Here is a 19,320-nt window from a genome sequence, read left to right as displayed (position 1 = left end):
GTTGCTGTAATTGTTGAAAACTTCTAAAACCTTTTTTGGAGGTGGGTATCTATTTTCCCATTCTCAGTTTTCTCTTCCATTCTTTTTACTGTTGTACAATATCTAATATTGAATGCTTGGACATTATAATGCTATACTTTTCCTTTATCTGTTTCCAGTTGTGTAAGTAGCCATGTGTTTAATTCTCATGCTTGCCCTTCCTTTTCATTTTGATCCTGGTATATTCTTCATTATTCCTGAATTAGTACATATGGACAAATTAATTTTACTTAACTGTGTCTTTTAAGTAATTTTACTTAACTGTGTCTTGGTTATTATGGGTTAGCATTCTGAAATATATAGTATCTGAGAATTTGAGTGAGAACTTTTTTTTGTGTACTGGGGATCAAAGAGGACCTTGCACTTGTGAGGCACATGTGGTAGGACATTTAATTGTATTTTAAAAAGCCAGAAACTTTCACATACACTTTAAAAATTTTTTTTAGAATTTTTTGGAAATTTTCTTGAATTACTCTTTTTACTGCTTGTCTTGTTCAGTAGTTTTAAATTTTTCTTTTAGAAGCTCATATTATATATCTTTGATCTTTTAATTTTCTTCAATATTAATCATTTTCTCATATATTTTTATCTATTTATCTATTTATTTATTTTATTTTTTGAGACAGGGTCTCACTATGTAGTTGAGACTGAACTGGAACTCACTGTGTAGCCCAGGCTGGTCTTGAACTCACATCAATCCTCCTGCCTCAGCCTCGCAAGTGCTGGGATTACAGGCGTGTAGCAACATACCCAACCACTCCTATATATATTTCTAAAAATATTTTAAAAGTTCATTTTAATATATATATTATACTTTCTCTCATCTTCCAATGTTTTTGTAATGTGTAATAATATTAGTTATTAATAGGAATGTACTTCATTTTCTACCTAAATTTAATAAAGTGTAGTGAGGTGATCTTAAAAAATTATTTCTCTGGAACACATTTTTTTTTTTTTTGGTACTGGGGATTGAACTCAGGTCCTTTGTGCTTGTGAGGCAGGCAGTGGAACCACTGAGCTAAATTCCTGGCCCCACATTTGTTTTTTTGAAAAAGCATGTAAATAAAATAATTTAGACAAATGCACTATCATAGTTTGGCACTTTTCTTTCCAAAACAGGCTTGTAAAAAAAAAAAAAAGCCGTATTTCAGCTTGATTATTTGATTCCCAAAGTTTGGAAACAGGAGTATTTGGAAACACATGAAAAGGATAGTGATAGAAAGTACATTTTATTCTTTGTAAATTAAAAAGCAACAAAAGCACTGTCCTGAACTTTCTAGAATATGTAATCTTATCTACTTGAGTAGGAAGGGGAAAAATTCGTAAAATAAAGAATGTGCATCCTGTGATCCCAGCACTCTAGAGGCTGAGGCAGGAGGATCACTACAAGTTCAAGGTGAGCTGGAGCTACCTAGTGAGTTAAAGCCCTGCCTGAAATACACAGCGAAACCTTGTTTCAGAACTAAAACAAAACAAAACAAACAAAACAACAACCCAAAAAAGTATGTGAAGATCTGAATTAAGTATTTTTTTTCTATTTCTTACTGAGTTTTTCAATAGTATTTTTTACTCATTCTTTTGAGTATTTCTTGTATTTTCTTAGTCTCATTCCTTCAGGTAAGTTTTCATTTTGCCATGATTTCTAACTTGATTCTGTTCTGAATTCTGCACCTCATTTCTTCGTTGTTCTACTAGTGATTTATATTATTCTTTCATGTTCATATTTTCTTGATGTCTTTTCAGCCCCATTTGAAATAGAAGGTTGCAGTTTTGATCTTTTCGGGGGCATGACTCTGGCATGCCTCTGTTGTCTATACAGATGCCATTCTTTTTTTATCAGACTGATTTACAGATTTGACCTTGATACTTTGTTCTTGTTCATTTTTATGTGAAATTGGTTTTCCTGAACATCTAGGAGAGGTAAAGCTTCAGTGAAACCTTTCTGACTTCATTGTACTTCCATTTCTGTTGTTTTCTTACAGTGGTCACTCATTTGGTATTTTCTGGCTCTGTTTCACTCCCTACTTTTACACGGACAATTTTTTTTTGGTACCAGGAATCAAACTTGGGACCTTACACTTGTGAGGCAGGCAGTGGCACCACTGAGGTAAATCACTGGCTCCCTACTTTTAAAAGAATCTTTTCTTTATCTCCATTGTGATTATTTTGCTCATTTTGATTCACTCCAAGCTGCATTGAAAACATATTGGGGAGAAGGAATAGTTCTTTCTCTTCCATACGTATTGTTCTTTTTCACACCCTCTGTTGGCACTGTCCAATATCAAAGTACAGTACAGTAGCTGAAAAGGAGAAATGGAGCCTGCAGATGTACCATTATCATTAAGCTGGTTGAAGAAGGGTGGATGTAGAGCTGAGTGGAAATAAATTATTTGTACGGCAAGGTTCTGCTTCGAAGAGTGGCTTCCATTTTTGCTGAGTTCCAGTCATCTATAGATTCCTTGTTCCTGTCTCTGTGTACACTAGTGCTCACTTATAGAAATATATTAAAACTCCTTGGTGCTGATTGTTTATCCTCCATACTATGTATTTATTTTGGTATTTTTCTCCCACTATTTAACTTTTTTTTTTTCCTCTTTGAGTTTATTGGTACATTTTAGGGATGCAGTACAGTTACATTCATTGTTGGGATCTTGTACCTCTACATGACAGGTCTTGGTTCTCATTTATTCCCCTTGCCTATCCATATTCTTTCAGAGGGTCTTAGGGACTCAGTCCTGAATTCATAAGGGATCGAGTTTCAACACAAATTGCAATGGCAGTATCATAATATACTTGGAATTGCCTTTCATAATAGACTAAATTTACTTAACCTGATATTTCCTTAGCATAGGCTATTTCTTAAAGACTGTCATTGAAATTTGGATATTGTCATTTGTATGCATATAGGGGTATTGCAGTGGCGAAGCCCTAATGGATTCTGAAGTTGAGGTTACATAGTGAGCTTTAGTGTTAGGCCTTCATATCCACTTAACTCTGGTCCCACATGAGAGAAAATTAGACTGTGTGTTTCTGCATTCTTGTGTTTTCTATCTCATGCGTACCTTAAACTTCCAGTGGAATTTAAATGGCAATCACTAAATATTTTCTCTCGTTCATTACTGCTGGATACATTCATGTTTTTTTAGTGAGGAATGTTGTCTCCATTTCTCTCATTTCCTGGGAATTGACCGGTAGTAGCTCCATGACTTAGAGTATGATGATGTGTGAATGACTAATACATTTTCTATCTCTGCAATACTTTACAATAAATTTTCTATTTCTGCAATAGTCTCATGAAGTAAAATAGATGTTGCAGGCTCATACAGTCGTAAAAAGGGTTGGTGATTCTACTTAATTTGGAAAATGATTGAAGTTAGTGCTCTTAATGAGTTCATAAGATTTTTTTTTTTTTTAACCAGGGATCGAACTTATGTCCTTGTACTTGTGAGGCAGGTGGCGGCACCACTGAGCTAAATCCCCAGCCCAAGATTTTTAAGCAAAGATGTGTGCATCATAGATTCAGTTTTGGAAATTAATTGCAGATAAATTGAACCAAAATTATTTCAAGTAAAAATTTTGAAACTACGTTATTGAAAGATAATGAATGGGAGTGAAAATCCCTTTGACAGTTTTTTTTTTTGTTTGTTTGTTTGTTTGATACTAGGGATTGAACTCAGGACCTTGCACTTGCCAGGCAGCTGCGGTGCCACTGAGCTAAATCCCTGGCCCTCTTCGACTTTTTTTTTTTTTTTTTTTTTTTAAGGTACCGGAGATTGAACTCAGGACCTTCTGCTTGCAAGGCAGGCAGCGGCACCACTGAGGTAATTCCCTGGCCACCCCTTTGACAGTTTTAAATACCTCCCCAAAGTGGCTATCTGACTGTAATACTCACTCTACCTGATGTGCTTGCATTAATTTCATAAACATTCTGTTAATTTATGCAGTTTAGTTAACCATAGTACTATTTTTTTGTTTGTTTGTTTGTTTTTTTGCGACAGGGTCTCACTATGTAGTTGAGTCTGACCTGGAACTCACTATGTAGCTCAGGCTGGTCTCCAACTCACAGCGATCCTCCTGCCTCAGCCTCCTGAGTGCTGGGATTACAGGCGTGCGCCACCACGCCCGGTCTAACTGGTTAATTTAAAAGTAGTGATTAATAGAATCTTAAAGTTCTCTTTTTATGTGATTAAGAGTATAGATTTTTGAATCAGACTGTTTTCAAATCCTGTCTCTGTTTACCTATTGTTCATTTGGGGCAAGATCTTTTTGTGCCTTGGTTACATCATCAATGAAATGGTGATAATAATATGACCATCTTCACGGGATTTCTAGGATTAAATTAATGCATGTAAATTATTTAGAATCATGCTTTGCATGTACCAAGCACCTGTTAAGCATTAACTGTCACTCTTAAGTCGTTGATAACGTTAGTTAATGTGCTTGCTCTGAGCCTAATTTAAAAAAAAATAAATTGTGTTGGACTAGGAAGCCCACTGATTTTTGACATTCCTCTCCTTGAGAAGCAGCATCTGTTTCTCCCCTCCAGTGGTTCAGTTTGGTTTTTGACCAGTGTTGTGTAGTGGAAATGGTGCTGTACTTTTTGGCCCTTAAGAGTTGTCATAGAGAGGTGCTGAGGTTTCAAGGAATGGGAGAATAGTCCAGTTAACTCAGCCTAGTTGACCAGGAGCATTTGAATGAGGCTTCACTCATACCCTTCAGTACAGCGACCCGTGTCTCACCAGGCACCCATTCCATACTCTGGAGCAAGAGAATTGCCCAGCCTGTGTTGTTGTTCATTCTCCAGTGGGAGGTATAATGCAATGACTTGTTTTACACTGCTAAATTGCAGGGTAATAGATTATACAGCAACTGGAACAGAGAGTAAGAACACTGAATTGTATATATGTACACTGACAACAGTAGGACAGGAGCTCAGACCCTTGATACAAAAATACCGTGTTGTGGAATTGTAGCATATTTTCTTTGACACTTTGGTTGATTGTTAAACCATTTGAATTTAAAATGTGCGGGACACGTATTTTCAGTGAATTTCCTGTGTTCAAATTTAACTCTAGAATTAATGCCTTCTTAAAAGTATTTGAAAACTGCTCTTTAAAAGCGTTTAAAGATATTTAAAAAAAGTACAGTCAAATTCTTTTTGTCCATGTAGAAATTTAAAACTTTACACAAAGGATTGTCTCAATGTCATCAGTAGATACATTTATTGATTATGAATGAGTATTCAAATATTAAAGTTTGCCAAATTCCTTATATATCTTGTTTGTGTTAGTGTTTGTTGTTAGGTTGAAACGTAGGGATATTCTTGCACAAGGCAGCTCTGACTGAGAACATAGATGGGTTCTTTAGCCCATGGCTTCTGCAAACTAGGGAAAACCACACTGCAGTGTGTGCTAGGGTTGAGGCAGGGAGGCTTGAAAGGACTGAACTTTTTCTAAGATGGGTCACTGAAACAGGTTTCTTTGGAGCTTTTCAGTCACGTCCTAAATTATCAGTTTATTTCTTGGTTAATCAGGGTAAGATGTTTTATAAATTTAAATTATCTCATCCAAGTTTCTTAAAAGTACTTGTTAAGTCTCGCAGAAGCAGTTTTTGTAACATAATTTGAAGTGGAATTTAAGTAGGTGGGTTTTCTCTTATTGAAAGCAGTATTTGTGTTAGTACTACAGAAACCTACCTTTCAAACTACAGATGTACCTCCATCTTGTGGTGACTTGTCAGAAGTGTCCAAAATGAAAAGGTTTTAGAGTACACTAAAAACAGAAGCAGTAACATCAGATAAAAATAAAATGCCATATTTAAGCTTTTGGAAATATTGACATCTTTTTTACACTTTTGTTCCTGATTTTCTTGAGGCTTAATTTAAGCCTTATTGTACATATTTACTTTTATTGTAAAGGATCAAAATATTTCTCAGAGAATAAGCTTTTGAATATTGACATCTTTTTTACACTTTTGTTCCTGATTTTCTTGAGGCTTAATTTAAGCCTTATTGTACATATTTACTTTTATTGTAAAGGATCAAAATATTTCTCAGAGAGAGTGGGAAGATAGAGATATGTGAATCATTTTTTAAAAAATTTCTTTGGAATAGAATAAAAGAAATATTGACCTTGATGAATTAAAACATGGAACTATTGATTTGTGTCATTGATTTAAAAAGTAGAAATAAGTAAGAGTTAAGGAGATGCAATTCAGTTTTTCAAATAGCTGTGCTGTAGTCTACATGACCTGCAAAAAAGAGCATAGATTGTAAATACCTGTAGTTCCATCAGTCAGTATTTGGAAAACTTTGTTCAGCAGCCAATTCAGGTAATATTTATTGAGCTCCTAAAATGTTGTAGGGCCTTGAGATATATCATAGAAATAAAGACAGTTCCTCACTCATGTAGATCTAATATTCCAGGAGAAAGAACAGCAATAGAAAATAATCACAGTGATAAAATAGAGTAAGTTAGAGAGTTACAGGTGCTGTGACAAAGAAATGATCAGAAATGCTGGACACTCGTGGTAGGCCTCATTGAGAAGGTGAGGTCTGAACAAAGGTTTGCAGGGTGATGAGGTGTTTAGCAGAGTGGAAGGAGGAAAGAACATTCCAGGCAGCAGGAACATTAAAGTTAAAGCCAAAAGTTTGTCTGGTGTTTTCCAGGAATAGCATAGAGAAAGTTAGAGTTGAATGAGCAAGGGGAATATGAGTAAAAAAAAAAAATCAATGAGAGGTAGTGGAAATGCAAATCACATAGGATCCTCCAATGTAGACCTTTACAGGGACTTTGGCTTTGGCTTTGTACTTTATGGTAGGCAGAATAATAGCTCCAAATATGTCAGTGTAAACCCCGCAACCTGCAGATTTGTTACATGGTGAGATGTTGTGTAGAATTGATTAAGGGCATGCACCTTGAGAGTGGGAGAGTATCTGGGATTATTCAGGTGGACCTAATTTAATCATAGTGGCCCTGAACGTGGGCCCCACTCCCACTCCACTTCTAGGCCCTCAGTAGAGCCTCTAAAATGAGAATGACCCTCTACTTACAGGAACTAGAGAGACATCAGGCTGCAAATTGCAAGAAACTGACTTCTGCCAACAACCTGAATAAGCAAGGAGATTGAATTCTCCATCTTCAAAAAGGAATATATCTTTGCTGATATCCTGATTTTGGAAATCGGCCTGATTTCTTACCTAGGGAACTGTAAGAAAATAAATTTGCACTGAAGCCACTGAATTTGTGGTATTCCTTTATGGCAGTAGTAGGTAACTAATGTACTCAGTGAATCAGAATGCTATTGTATACTTTTGAGAAGAGTATCTTGATAAGACTTTTTTGTTATGTAAATGTCTGTGATAATTACAGTGGTTTTCACAATATCCAGGGTAAATAATTGTTAGCTTCAGTAGTAGAAAGTGGAGTAACTTATATCCTTGATATTAGACACTATTTTGAAAAGCCTTTTATACTTTCTAGATTACATCATTACTATATTTTCTTTTCTAGGAAATTCAAATTAATATGCTCTAGAAAAATTAACTGAATTTAGAGTTAAATTCTTACAGGAAAAAAGACACCGATGATCTGTAGCAAGCTAAACCTAAACTGTATCTGAAGCCAATCTTAATCCTCCATTTGCTTTTTATTTCCCTCCTCAAACTATTGTTTTAAAACCAAAGTTGCTTAAAATTAGGAATCAAAAGCTTATATTCCAGTGTTTAAAATGTGGATGTATTTTTCATATCATTACCTTTTGGCTGCCTGAGGCAGTGGCAACACGTGAGTTTGATCAGCAAAACACTGTCTTTTAAATTTATGTTAAATAGTTCTTCAATAAAATTCTAGTTCCATTTGAAGCAATGGCTTTCAGCTCTGGTTAGACAAGTTCCTTCAGCCACAATTAGAACGTGTAACTATGGAGACTATGACAAAGGAAAACTTCTGTTAACATGCAGAAAAACAAAAAATGGGACCTTGCAATTTCTAAGTGTTCCTAAAAAGGAGTTTCCTCAAAACCACACACACTCACACACACACACACACACACACACACTCACACACTCATATATACTCAGTACATTGTACACACTGTGTAAGATACTATGTACTATATACATAATGTAAAAAGTACACACACTATGTATCAACATAAGTTGACCAAACTTTGTATGTTATCCAAAGAGGCTCAGAAAAAAAAAATTTTTTTTAGAATTGCTGGGCAATTCAGGGAGCACCAATTCCAGTAAAAACCAGATTGTGTCCTATTGGGAAATGGGTTAGAAGGTCTCTTTAAGGGTGCAGAGGGGAGTTTATGTAGGTTGTGAAGAATTATGGTTAGAAGGCAAATCTACTTTATAACTTATTGATCCAGCTCAGACCATATTACTCTTTTAGGAAAGTGTTTATACAATCATCAGGATATTCTTAGCAAAATTCAACGAATGAATACCACAAGGCAGAGTGTGGGTTACTGTGAACTTTCCTTTTCAATTCACAGGCCATATAATTTTTTTTTTTTTGTGCTCATTGAGTTTATTGGTCCATTTTAGGTAAACAGTACAGTTACGTTCATTATTGGGATCTTGTACCTTTACATGACAGGTCTTGGTTCTCATTTTTTCCCCTTGTCCCTGCCCTCCCTTCACCCTCTCCTCCCCTCCCCATTTAAAAACACTTCATTTCCATTTTTTCATATTTTTTTCTTTTCCCTTATTAGCTTTCCCCTACCCTTCCCACTTTCCCTACACCTTTAGCCCCTTTCTTCCTATTTAACAATGTCAATTATATCATTAGGATCTTATGTACTATTATAGTTTATTCACACCAGAGAAACTATTTGGTATTTACACATGTGTGACTTATTTATTTCACCTAGGAGTATATCCTCAGTATGTATCCCATTTTCCTCCTGAATGAATCTAATTTCTCATTCTTTATGGCTGAGTAGTATTCCATTTTATAGAAAAAACACATCTTTATCCAGTTTCCAACTGAGGGGCAAATGGGCTGTTTCCAAGTTTTAGCTATTACAAACTGTGCCGCTACAAACATAGGTGCACATACATCACTGTGATATGATTCTTTTCATTCTTTTGGAAAGATACCCAGCAGAGTTGCCTGGGTTAAATGGAACCTCTAGTCCCAGCTCTTTGAGGTATCTCCATATTGATTTCCATAGTGGTTGCACCAGTTTGCACTCCCACCAACAGTGGAGAAGGGTTCCTTTCTCCCCACAACCCCACCAACATTTGTTATTGTTTGATTTCTTGATGGTAGCCATTCTTTGTGGGGTGAGGTGGAACCTCAGTGTGGTTTTCATCTGCATCTCTCGAATGACCAATGTTTTGAACATTTTTTCATGTATTTATTTGCTGCTTTTACTTGTCTGAGAAATGTCTGTTCATTTCAGATGACCGGCCATATAATTTTTTTAGAAATCTCATTTAAGTGATAGAACTATAACATGTAAGCATGTCTGGGCATGGTGGTGCATACCTATAGTTCCAGGCCTTGGGAGATTGAGATAGGAGGATCACAACTTGGAGGTTATCCTGCTTCTACAAATCAAATAAGACTTCATTAGGCTGCCCATTTAATTTCATTCTAGGGACACCATGATGAATTAACTATGCTAAAGATATTTATGTGTGCCGGTCCATTCTGATTCATGCTTGTGCTGCTATCCATTATGGTAACCTATCAACCAGATCAGTCATGCTGTCCTCACAGAATTCAGAGTCCAGTTTGATGACAGCAATTTCCTGTCTTTCTTGGTCTGCAGATAATAAGCACCACAGAGTATTAATGATGCTGAGACTCTCTTCATGGAAATATATCTTGCGATTTTGCTCAGACTTTCAGGGCATATAGTTAGGGGTAGATAAGCTAGTTGTATATGATGAATTCCCCTCAGCTTTTGGATGTCTTCCTCTGTAGATGCTCAGAGTGTTGTTTGGGGACCTGGTGGGAGTGTCATCACGAGATAATTCAGCTCTAAAGAGAATAAAATAGTTTATTCTGAGCCAAATATGAGTGACCATGCATGTGAAGACAGATTCAGGTTGCCCTGAATGACATCTTCCACCATGGAAGAAGTTACACGAACTTGTACAGACACACAGAGCAAGGGACAGTCATGCATCATTGTGTTTACCAAATACATCGTAGGGAACATGTAGGCAGGCTTCTGCAAGGCCAGAAAGTCTGTTCTGTTAGGCTTCAGATGTTTTCTCACAGCATTCTTAGCTTTAGGGTTGGTGGAGGCTTGAAGTTTGCTTAACTATACATTCCAAGAGTTATCCACTAGTCATGCAAATGTTAGGTCAGATACAGAGATTAATAGAAAATGGCTATTAAAAGAGACTAAGGAAAGCCCAAGATAACTTCTGCACTTGATCTGCAATAATCCCTCTCTACAGTCATAATGTTTTAGGCAGCTGTGGTCAGACAGTCTGCAGGGTTTTTCAGAGAAGATCAGTTCCTTTCCCATATATTATTAACATTGGAACCATACAGAGAAGATTAGCATGGCCTCTGTTCAAGGATAATTTGCAAATTCATGAAGCATTCCATATTCTATATCATATCCCAGAAGCAATGGCTATCATCAAAAATCTCATAATAAATGCTGATAAGGATGTGGGTGAAAAGGAACTCTTCTACATTGTTGGGAATGTAAACTACTACAACTACCGTGGAAATCAGTGTGGAGATTTTCATTTTTTTTTTAGCACGAGATCTTTAATGAGCAACACTCCCAGCCCAAGAGTCTTCATTTCTTAAAAGACTGGCCTGCATCTTTCTCCAATATGCTTAGGTTTCATTGTAGGCATCACACCTACTAAAAATACATAGAAGGATCCCTTCTGAAGCCAGAAGGCATTAGAAGACCGGGCCCTTCATGGAAGTCTGTACTTCAAGGGAACGAGGAAGGTTGAGGATTAGCCTTGGACAAGGTGTATTTCCACACATAATTGTTACAAAAGGGTGGGCCAATAAGGAGCCTGTAGGCCTTAAGGGGCTTTCTCTATGACATTCCCGTTCCAGGTAAATCTCTTTTCTGATCATTAATCTGCCTCTGGGAATTCAGGGAGGAAGGGTCCCTGTGTAGCCCATGCTTTCTTCTTTAAGTTTGTGGAAGCCTAGACTCTCCTGGTTTGTGCTGCTTGTCGATGGTATTGACTCAAGGCAGAATCTCCCCTTGTAGCTCAGGCTCTAACAAGTCCTCTCTGCACTTGACTCCACCTCAGCTTGTAAAATGTTGACCTTTGATTCTTCTGCCCAAGAAAGGATTTTGAGCTGGGGGAAAAAAAATCAGACCTTCAAGACCAGCATCATCATGAACATACTCAAAGCAGCTTTTCATTTCACACATATTTCAGAGTCTCCTTACCCTTAACCGGTCAGCGCGGAAGAGGGCTCCTGGCTGAGGAGTGTTCAGGCAAAAGGGTGCAGGTTCTATCTTTAGTGATGAGCAGTACAGGTCACTGCAGAAGAGGTACTAACTCTCTTAGTCCATCCAGTGTTCATTCTCTCATCTCAGTGGCTGAGCCAGCGAGCTACTGTTGGGGTCCTGTCATCATGATTCCAGTGACTAATTTTGCAGTAGAGCAACATAGGTCTTTGTCAGACTATTTCACAACTGGATGTCTCTTGGGAGTCCACCTGGATGCTGGCTTATCTGCTTCAGCCTGACTATTCAGCAGCCCAGCGCCTCCTGCTGACAAAGGTGCTCACATACCCAAAACATCAACAAAAAAATCTCTGTTCTATCGTCACACTTCAGCCAGCCAAAAGCAGACTAGTTGAGGATAATGATCTCTCACCAATGATGCCAGTCCTGGAAATCTGCGAGTTCTATCTTTTGAAGCAGGAATGGGTCACAAAGCTGATACTTTTGCCTGGCAACTTGCTCCACACATGGCCCATGTGCCCTGTTCTTGCAGGGGGAGGTGGCAATCATAATTAATAGGCAGCTCTTCATGAGTCCTGTCCAGGACCAGAGAGGCTGTGACTGTAAAGAGAGGGATGCCTCAGGAGCCCTTCTGGAAGTTAATGCTGGCATCTCTTTCTGCAAACTTAGGTTTGGGATTTTGTGTCCATGCAGAATATACCCTAACCAATTCGCAGTGCTGGAGCTCTTAAAATTACTAGGAAAAGTAAAGAGGGTCCTGTCTTTGCCAACTGAGCTTTCAGTGTATACTGGGGATCAGACTTGGGCCCTTGCACTTGTGAGGCAAGTGGTGGAACCACTGAGCTAAATCCCTGGCTCAGGATGTTTTGCAAGACAGCTAGGTGTTCTGCTATTGGCTCTTCCCCAAGTTGTTGTCCACCAGCTCCAGGAAGCTCTCATCCAGCACCATGAAGGTGAGCCATTCCAGTCTAACCACTTTGGTGTTAAGGGCCTTCCAGAGAGCCCAAGGAGTGGCCACTATCCCTTCTGCTGAAGGTTGTTTGGATATTTGCAGCCTGATCTTAAGTACCTCATAGCCTCTCCCTAGTTTCCACCACTGGGCCCAAACATCTGCCCAATACCTGGACCACAGTGAGTACCTGATCCGCTACTCCTCCTAAAGGCACCAGGACCAGGCCTTGTGGAGCTGGATAAAGTGGGAGTCTAGGAGTGGTGCATTCACAAGGTGTTGAAGCAGCAGTCGTAGGTAGCTGAAAGTTTGCCACTGACAGTTTTCCCCTAGTAAAGGACATTCAGACTGCAAAGTGGTGAGGGGATATTGTTCGACCACATGGTTTGGACAAAAAGACTTCGAATGCAGCCTCCTCTAGTATGTGCATCCGGAGACACCAGACCCAGGTCCGCAAAGCTGCTCCCAGAGTTCTGCAGCTTGAGGCGCTAGTGTTGAGCACACTTGTGCGCGCTGATGCCTGCAGCATCAACCACCAGTGAGAGCCGCGTGGACCGATTCAACACAGCACAGAGAGTAGCAGTGGTCCAGATTGCTCAAGCATGGGTTCTAGGGACTCTGATACTTGCTGTATCACTGTTCTGTCGCCTAGAATGCGCAGCAGTAGCAGGGCTTCTTTGGGATCTCAGGCCTCCATCCGGGCACCAGAAGTAATCAATGTTACCAGTGCAAGACCCCTGTTCCTTGTGGAGCAGGAAGGGCCAGTGTGGAGATTTCTTGAAATGATAACAATAGAAATTTCATTTGACCCAGCTATCCCTATTCTAGGTATCTTCCCCCAGAGTTTCAGTCACCAATTTACAGAGATATATGCATATCCATGCTCATAGCAGCACAATTTGTAATAGCTAGATATTGGAAACAGCATATATGGCCGTCAAGAGATGAATAGACAAATGTGGTATTTATACACAATGGAATAGTATTGTTCCATAAAGAAAGATAAACTTGAGGCATTAGTAGATACAGAAGCTTAACTATTGCATGGTTACTCTTACAAGAGAAACTCAAAATATACACATATATAAAGAAAAAATGAGAGGTAGGGAGAAATTGAAATACTTTCCAAAATTCTCTTCCATTGTCTCACAAATATTTCAATATTTATGCCAGTTTGTTTTGTTTGTACTACTAGTTTCTTTTAGTTCACTGAAAAGAAAGTTTTGTGTTATAATCTCTATGTTTCTGTTTTGTAAGAGAGTCTTTTTTTTTTGGTTGAGTTTATTGGTACTTTTTAAGTATACAGTACAGTTACATTCATCATTGGGATCTTGTACCTTTACATGACAGGTCTTGGTTCTCATTTTTTCCCTTTGCTTCTGCCCTCTCTTTGCCTCCTCCACCCTTCCCTATTTACAAAGACTTTGTTTCCATTTTTTGCTTTTCTCATATTTTTTCTTTTTCCTTATTTCCTTTCCTCTACCCTTTCCCCTTCCCCCACACCTTTAGCCCTTTTCTTCCTATTTCACATTGTCAGTTATACAATTTGGAGCTTATTTACACTTTTAGTTTTTCACCCAGAGAAACTATTTGGTATCTACATGTGTGTCTTATTTATTTCACTTAAGAGTATGGCCTCAGTATACATTCCTTTTCCTATGAATGACTCTAGTTTCTCATGCTTTATGGCTGAGTAGTATTCCATTTTATAGAAAAACCACATCTTCTTTATCCAGTCTTCAACTGATGGGCAAATGGGCTGTTTCCAATTTTTAGCTATTACAAACGGTACCACTATAAACATGGGTGTGCAAATATCACTGTGGTATGATTCTTTTAATTCTTTTGGAAAGATGCCCAGCAGAGGGATAGCTGGGTCAAATGGAACCTCTATTCGTAGTTCTTTGAGGTATCTCCATACTGATTTCCACAGTGGTTGCAATAATCTGCACTCCCACCAACAACGGAGAAGGGTTCCTATCTCCCCACAGCCCCAGAAGTATTTGTTATTGGTTGATTTCTTGATAACAGCCATTGTTTGTGGGGTGAGGTGGAATCTCAGTGTTGTTTTCATGTGCATCAAGAGAGTCTTTTTTGTCTATGGCTTGTACTCTGAGTAACATTTTGACCATTCTTTTAAGATTATGGTGCACAGTGTATTAAGCATTGGTATTCTGTTATTATTTTGTTATGGAATTTTTTTTTGTTTGTTTTTTGAGACAGGGTCTCACTATGTAGTTGAGACTGATCTGGAACTCACTACGTAGCCCAGGCTGGTCTCGAACTCATAGTGATCCTCCTGCCTCAGCCTCTCGAGTGCTGGGATTACAGTCGTGTGCTACCACGCCCGGCTTGTTTTTATATCTTTAAGAAGATACACTTTTCATAAGAAGAGTGCTTTTTATATATTTATTAAAGTCTATGTGTATTACATCAAAACAAAAAACAAGGAGCCACTGATAACTTTTCAAGGTTCCCGTGAAATCAGACATTTTTCATGCTAATAGAGATCTTCTTTACTTTTCTACTGTGTTCTTAGAGTGTAGAGAGGAGTGCATCAGATGCTACAGCACATGTGATGGTAGGATCTTCTGGATGGCAAAGGGAATGAGTGTGTATTGTTGGGTTTTGAATTTGCAGGGTTGGTCTTAGTAATTTTTGAGAGGGTAAAGAGATTTCTAAAAGTTTGAGTACTAGTGCCCTAAAGTGCCTCAAGGAAGTTCTGATATTTCAATTATGTTTAGTGTAGTGCATTGGTTTCACAGATTTTCTCAATTATGTTTGTATCCAATTTAATAATTTCTCCTCTGTGGTTTAATTCTGTTTAATTTTTTTGTTTGTTTTTTGATACAGGGTCTCACTGTATAGTTGAGATTGACCTAGAACTCACTATGTAGCCCAGGCTGGTCTTGAACTCACAGTGATCCTTCTGTCTCAGCCTCCCGAGTGCTGGGATTACAGGTGTGTGCTGCCCCCCCCCATTTTAAGGGGGAAGGTTGAAACGGGATCTTGTTATGTAGTTCAGGCTAAACTTGAACTGTGTAGCACAGGCTTGCCTTGAATACACGGAGATCCTCCTTGCCTCAGCCTCCTGAGTGCTGGGATTACAGGTATGTGCTATCAATGGTTGGCTCAGAATTTTTTCTTTTTTTAACCTTGAACACATTCTATTGTTTTTATATATAACATTTTCTAATTTCAGTTCTACAAAGAACATGAAAGTGCTAATATCTCTTTGATATACTGATTTCAATTTTTTTTTTTTTTTTTGTCTAGGTGGGAGTGCCGGATCATGCAGTAATTCTATTTTTATATTTTCAGGAACTTTCATACTGCAGCTGCACTATTTTGTGTTTCTATCAACAGTATGTGAGGGTTCTCATGGCCCCAGATCTTCACCAACACTTGTTTACTTGTCTTTTTCTCTCTTTTTTTTTGTGTGTGGGGGGGTACTGGGGATTGAACTCAGAACCTTGTGCTTATGAGGCAGGTGGCAGAACCACTGAGCTAAATTCCCAACCCTGTCTTTCTCTTTTTGACAGTAAGTATCTTTCAGCTAATTGACTGAGTTGATCCTTCATTTTGATTTCAATTTGCACAACTCTGGTATTAGTGATGATGAGTATTTTTTCATGTGCCTGCTGGGCATTTATTTGTATGTCTTATTTGGAGGAATGTGTATATTCAAGTCTTTAGCCAGTTTTTGTTGGATTGCTAGATTTTCCTTTGTCTTTCTTTCTTTTTGGTACCAAGTTATGAACTCCTCATACACTTGGAGATTGGCCCCTATTTAGTGTATAGCTTGCCAATACTTTCTGTCATTGTATAGGTTTCTTTTTTTTTACTCCCATGATTTTTTTTTTCTGTGCAGAAAATTTTTAACTTGATAATATGGTAGTTTTGTTTGCTTTTATCGCTGTGCTTTTGGTGTCCTATCCATGAAATCAAAGCCAAACCAATGTCAAGGAGCTCTGTAGTTATGCGTTCTTCTAGGAATTTTACTGTTTCAGATCTTAAGTCTTTAAGTGGACTTTTTATATACATATAAAGGTCCAGCTTCATTTTTTTAACATGTGGATATCTAGTGATGTAATTTCCCCACTGTGTACTTTTGGCATGCTTGTCAAAAACTAATTGACTAAAATGCTCTGATTTATTTCTAGGCTCTCTATTATATTGCATTAGTCCATTTGTCCGTGAAAATGACACTAAATACAAATCTGTACACCCATCCGCCAGGGCACGTCTCCATCCCCTGGGGGAGCGAGCCACCTAAAGCAGGGTTCCTGAGGTTTCCTGTCTTCCTTTGCCTGATCAGAATCCCAAATATACATCTCAGGGTTGGTTTTTGTTTTTATAGATACTTTCCTCGAATAGGTGCACTATGGTTAAATAAACACAAAACACAAAACAAAACAAAAAAACCCATCACTTGAAGGAGCTGACTCTCCCCGCCTTGAGTGAGAAACTTCACAGCTCCAGGATGTGAGAAAGCAGGGCGTGTTTCCGGTCGCATCCGGGTCACTCCATTCCCTCGCTGGCGCCTCTTCAGCAGTAGGCAAACGCTCTGGTTGACTTTTAGAAAGGAGGACGAGGAAGAAAACAGGAAAAACAAGACCCTGAATGCCAAAGTGATTTCAGTGGGACGACATTCCGCCGCCGCCTCGAGAACCTCTGCGGCCGCTGTGGAGCTGGGCCGCCGCGGTGAGGGAGCTGCGACCGGGCCGCTTCCGCCAGGCGGCGCCGCGCTCTTCGGTGGGCCCAGGTTCCCGCGCTTGCTTTCCTTCAGCTCTACAGAGAGATAACTGTCAATGAACGCGGGAGAGGGGCGTCTTTGGGATGTCCTTCATCTTCCTTCCACCTCCGAGGGCTGAAGCGCTCAGTTCTTCCTCCTGGACTGTGAATGAAGATCCAGACCCAGAGACGCGGCCTCCCCACGCCTGGCCGACTGCTTCCGCTTCCTGTGAGAGCTGGAGGCGTCCAGGCCCTGCGGGGCCTCCACCTCTTGTACCTGCGAAGTCAGGTAGGACGACCTCTTTGCGTTTCGAATTAGAAACGTGTGCTTCAGCGACTCCTTCGCTGTGGGCTAGAGCGCGGCTTCTCGTTCGTACAGCCTTCAGCGAACTCCTCCAGGGCCTGGCTGTAGTTTCCTTCTAGCACGGGGGGTTGTTCTGGTTGTTCTTTGGAATGAGGAATAGAACTTTCCCGGGGTGCAGCTCGGAGTGGGGACCCCTCTTCCCAGTTCTATAGCCGTGATGCCCAGGGACCGATGTCTGCCTTCGAGTTGTAGGCAGACTGTTGGATGACCTCGGGCGCTGTCCAGAACGGGGTGCCCGCGGAGGTGTTCTTCTGTCTGTGTGTCTGTCAGCTGGCCAGCCCCTCTGCAGTCAGCCGGCTTCGCCTCTCCCTGTTCAAACAGCCGAACATTGGCCGCGCTAATGTCTCTATCGATCTTCTCTGAATGCAAATAATGGAGTCTCCTCCTCAGTAGTTCACTTAATGTGGTAGCCATCTGCGTTTCATCTAAAGGGCCAGGTGCTAACAGATCCAGTGCGGAGCTGCCACCAAGATACGCCGTCATTATCCACGATTCCCTGTCCGTCCGATAGGGTCTGTAATATGTGCTTATGGGTGAACTGTCACACTGACCCGGCTCTGTGATTTCTTGTTCAATATCCTCTATCTCATCGTCAGCTTCTTCCAGATAAATGATTTTTATGGCAACCACTTTCTGAGTCCAAATGTCAACGCCTTTGAACACCTTGCCAAAAGAGGCCTTTCCAGTCTTTTCTAGTTTTGTACAAAGCTCCTCTGGTCTGCTTTCAAGTTCTGCATGCCCGGCAGGCCGGGCTGCCCCAAGGAGTACGCCATGGCGGGGGACAGTGGGCGGCCAGAGCAAGGAGCCCCAGTGCGGAATGCGGAGCTGGCCTGGGTCTGGGCCCAGCGCTGGGCTGCCAGGAGCCAGCATCTTTTTAATGTTGAGTTTGGCTTGCAGGTATTTTGTTGAGGAAGTTGGCATCTGTTGTACATCAAGGATATCGGTCTACTGTTTTCTTTTTTTGTTGTGCTCTCACCAGGTTTTGGTATTAAGGCAATACTGGCTTTGTCTAAGAGTATATCAATCTTGTGTATCTTTTCATAGAGCCAACTCCTTGCTTCACTTTATTTTAGTCTCTTATTAATTTCTTCTCTAATCGTTATTATTTCTTTCCTTCTTCTAGTTTTGGGTCTGGCTTGTTCTTGTTTTCCTAAGACCTCAAGATACATCATTAGGTTATTTATTTGAGATATCTCTGATTTTTTTAGTGTTGTTACGCATAGCTATAAACTTCCTTCTTCAAACTGCATTCAGTGTATCCCACAGATTCTAGTATGTTGTTTCCATTTTCCAATTCTTAGATTATCTCCTGATATCTTCACTGACACACTTATCATTTAAAAGTGGATTGTTCAATCTCCCTGTTTGTATACTTTCTGCAGTTTTTCTTGCTGTTGACTTCTAGTTTCATTGCATTATGTTTTTTTTTTTTTTTTTTTTTTTTTTTTTTTTTTTTGTAACTCTGGTCCTTGCACTTGCAAGGCCGGCAGTGGAACCACTGAGCTAGATCACTGGCCCTTTATTCCATTATGGTATAAAACACAAGAAATTATTTGCTTTTTGTGTTTATTAAGGTTTGCTTTATTGCCTAAAATATGATCTATTTTTGGAAAATGTTCCAAGAGCTGTTGAGAAGAATGTGCTCTGCTGCTGTTGGATGAAATAGTCTATAGATGTCTTTTGTCCATTTGGTCTATGGTGTAGTTTATCTATCTATCAGCAAGAGTAGGGTATTAAAGTCACCCATTGGCATAGTATGGTGCCTACCTGTATGTTGAGTAGTGTTTGTTTTACGAAATTTGGCATATAAACATTC

At 39.4% G+C, this 19,320-nt stretch overlaps 1 non-coding gene and 1 pseudogene across 1 annotated transcript; one reads left to right on the top strand and one right to left on the bottom strand.

Moving 5' to 3' along the window:
- Positions 1-10,516: 10,516 nt before the first annotated feature.
- On the top strand, positions 10,517-10,622 carry LOC117283473. Its single transcript, XR_004514449.1, has one exon. It is a non-coding gene; the product is annotated as a U6 spliceosomal RNA (small nuclear RNA).
- A 6,663-nt stretch (positions 10,623-17,285) lies between these two features.
- LOC104871048 lies at positions 17,286-18,584 on the bottom strand (annotated as a pseudogene).
- Between the last annotated feature and the right edge of the window lie 736 nt (positions 18,585-19,320).

Source organism: Fukomys damarensis, unplaced genomic scaffold (assembly GCF_012274545.1).
Source record: "Fukomys damarensis isolate Sample0158 unplaced genomic scaffold, DMR_v1.0_HiC HiC_scaffold_26, whole genome shotgun sequence".
Classification (NCBI taxonomy): Eukaryota; Metazoa; Chordata; class Mammalia; order Rodentia; family Bathyergidae; genus Fukomys; species Fukomys damarensis.
This window is presented reverse-complemented; position numbering and strand designations above follow the sequence as displayed.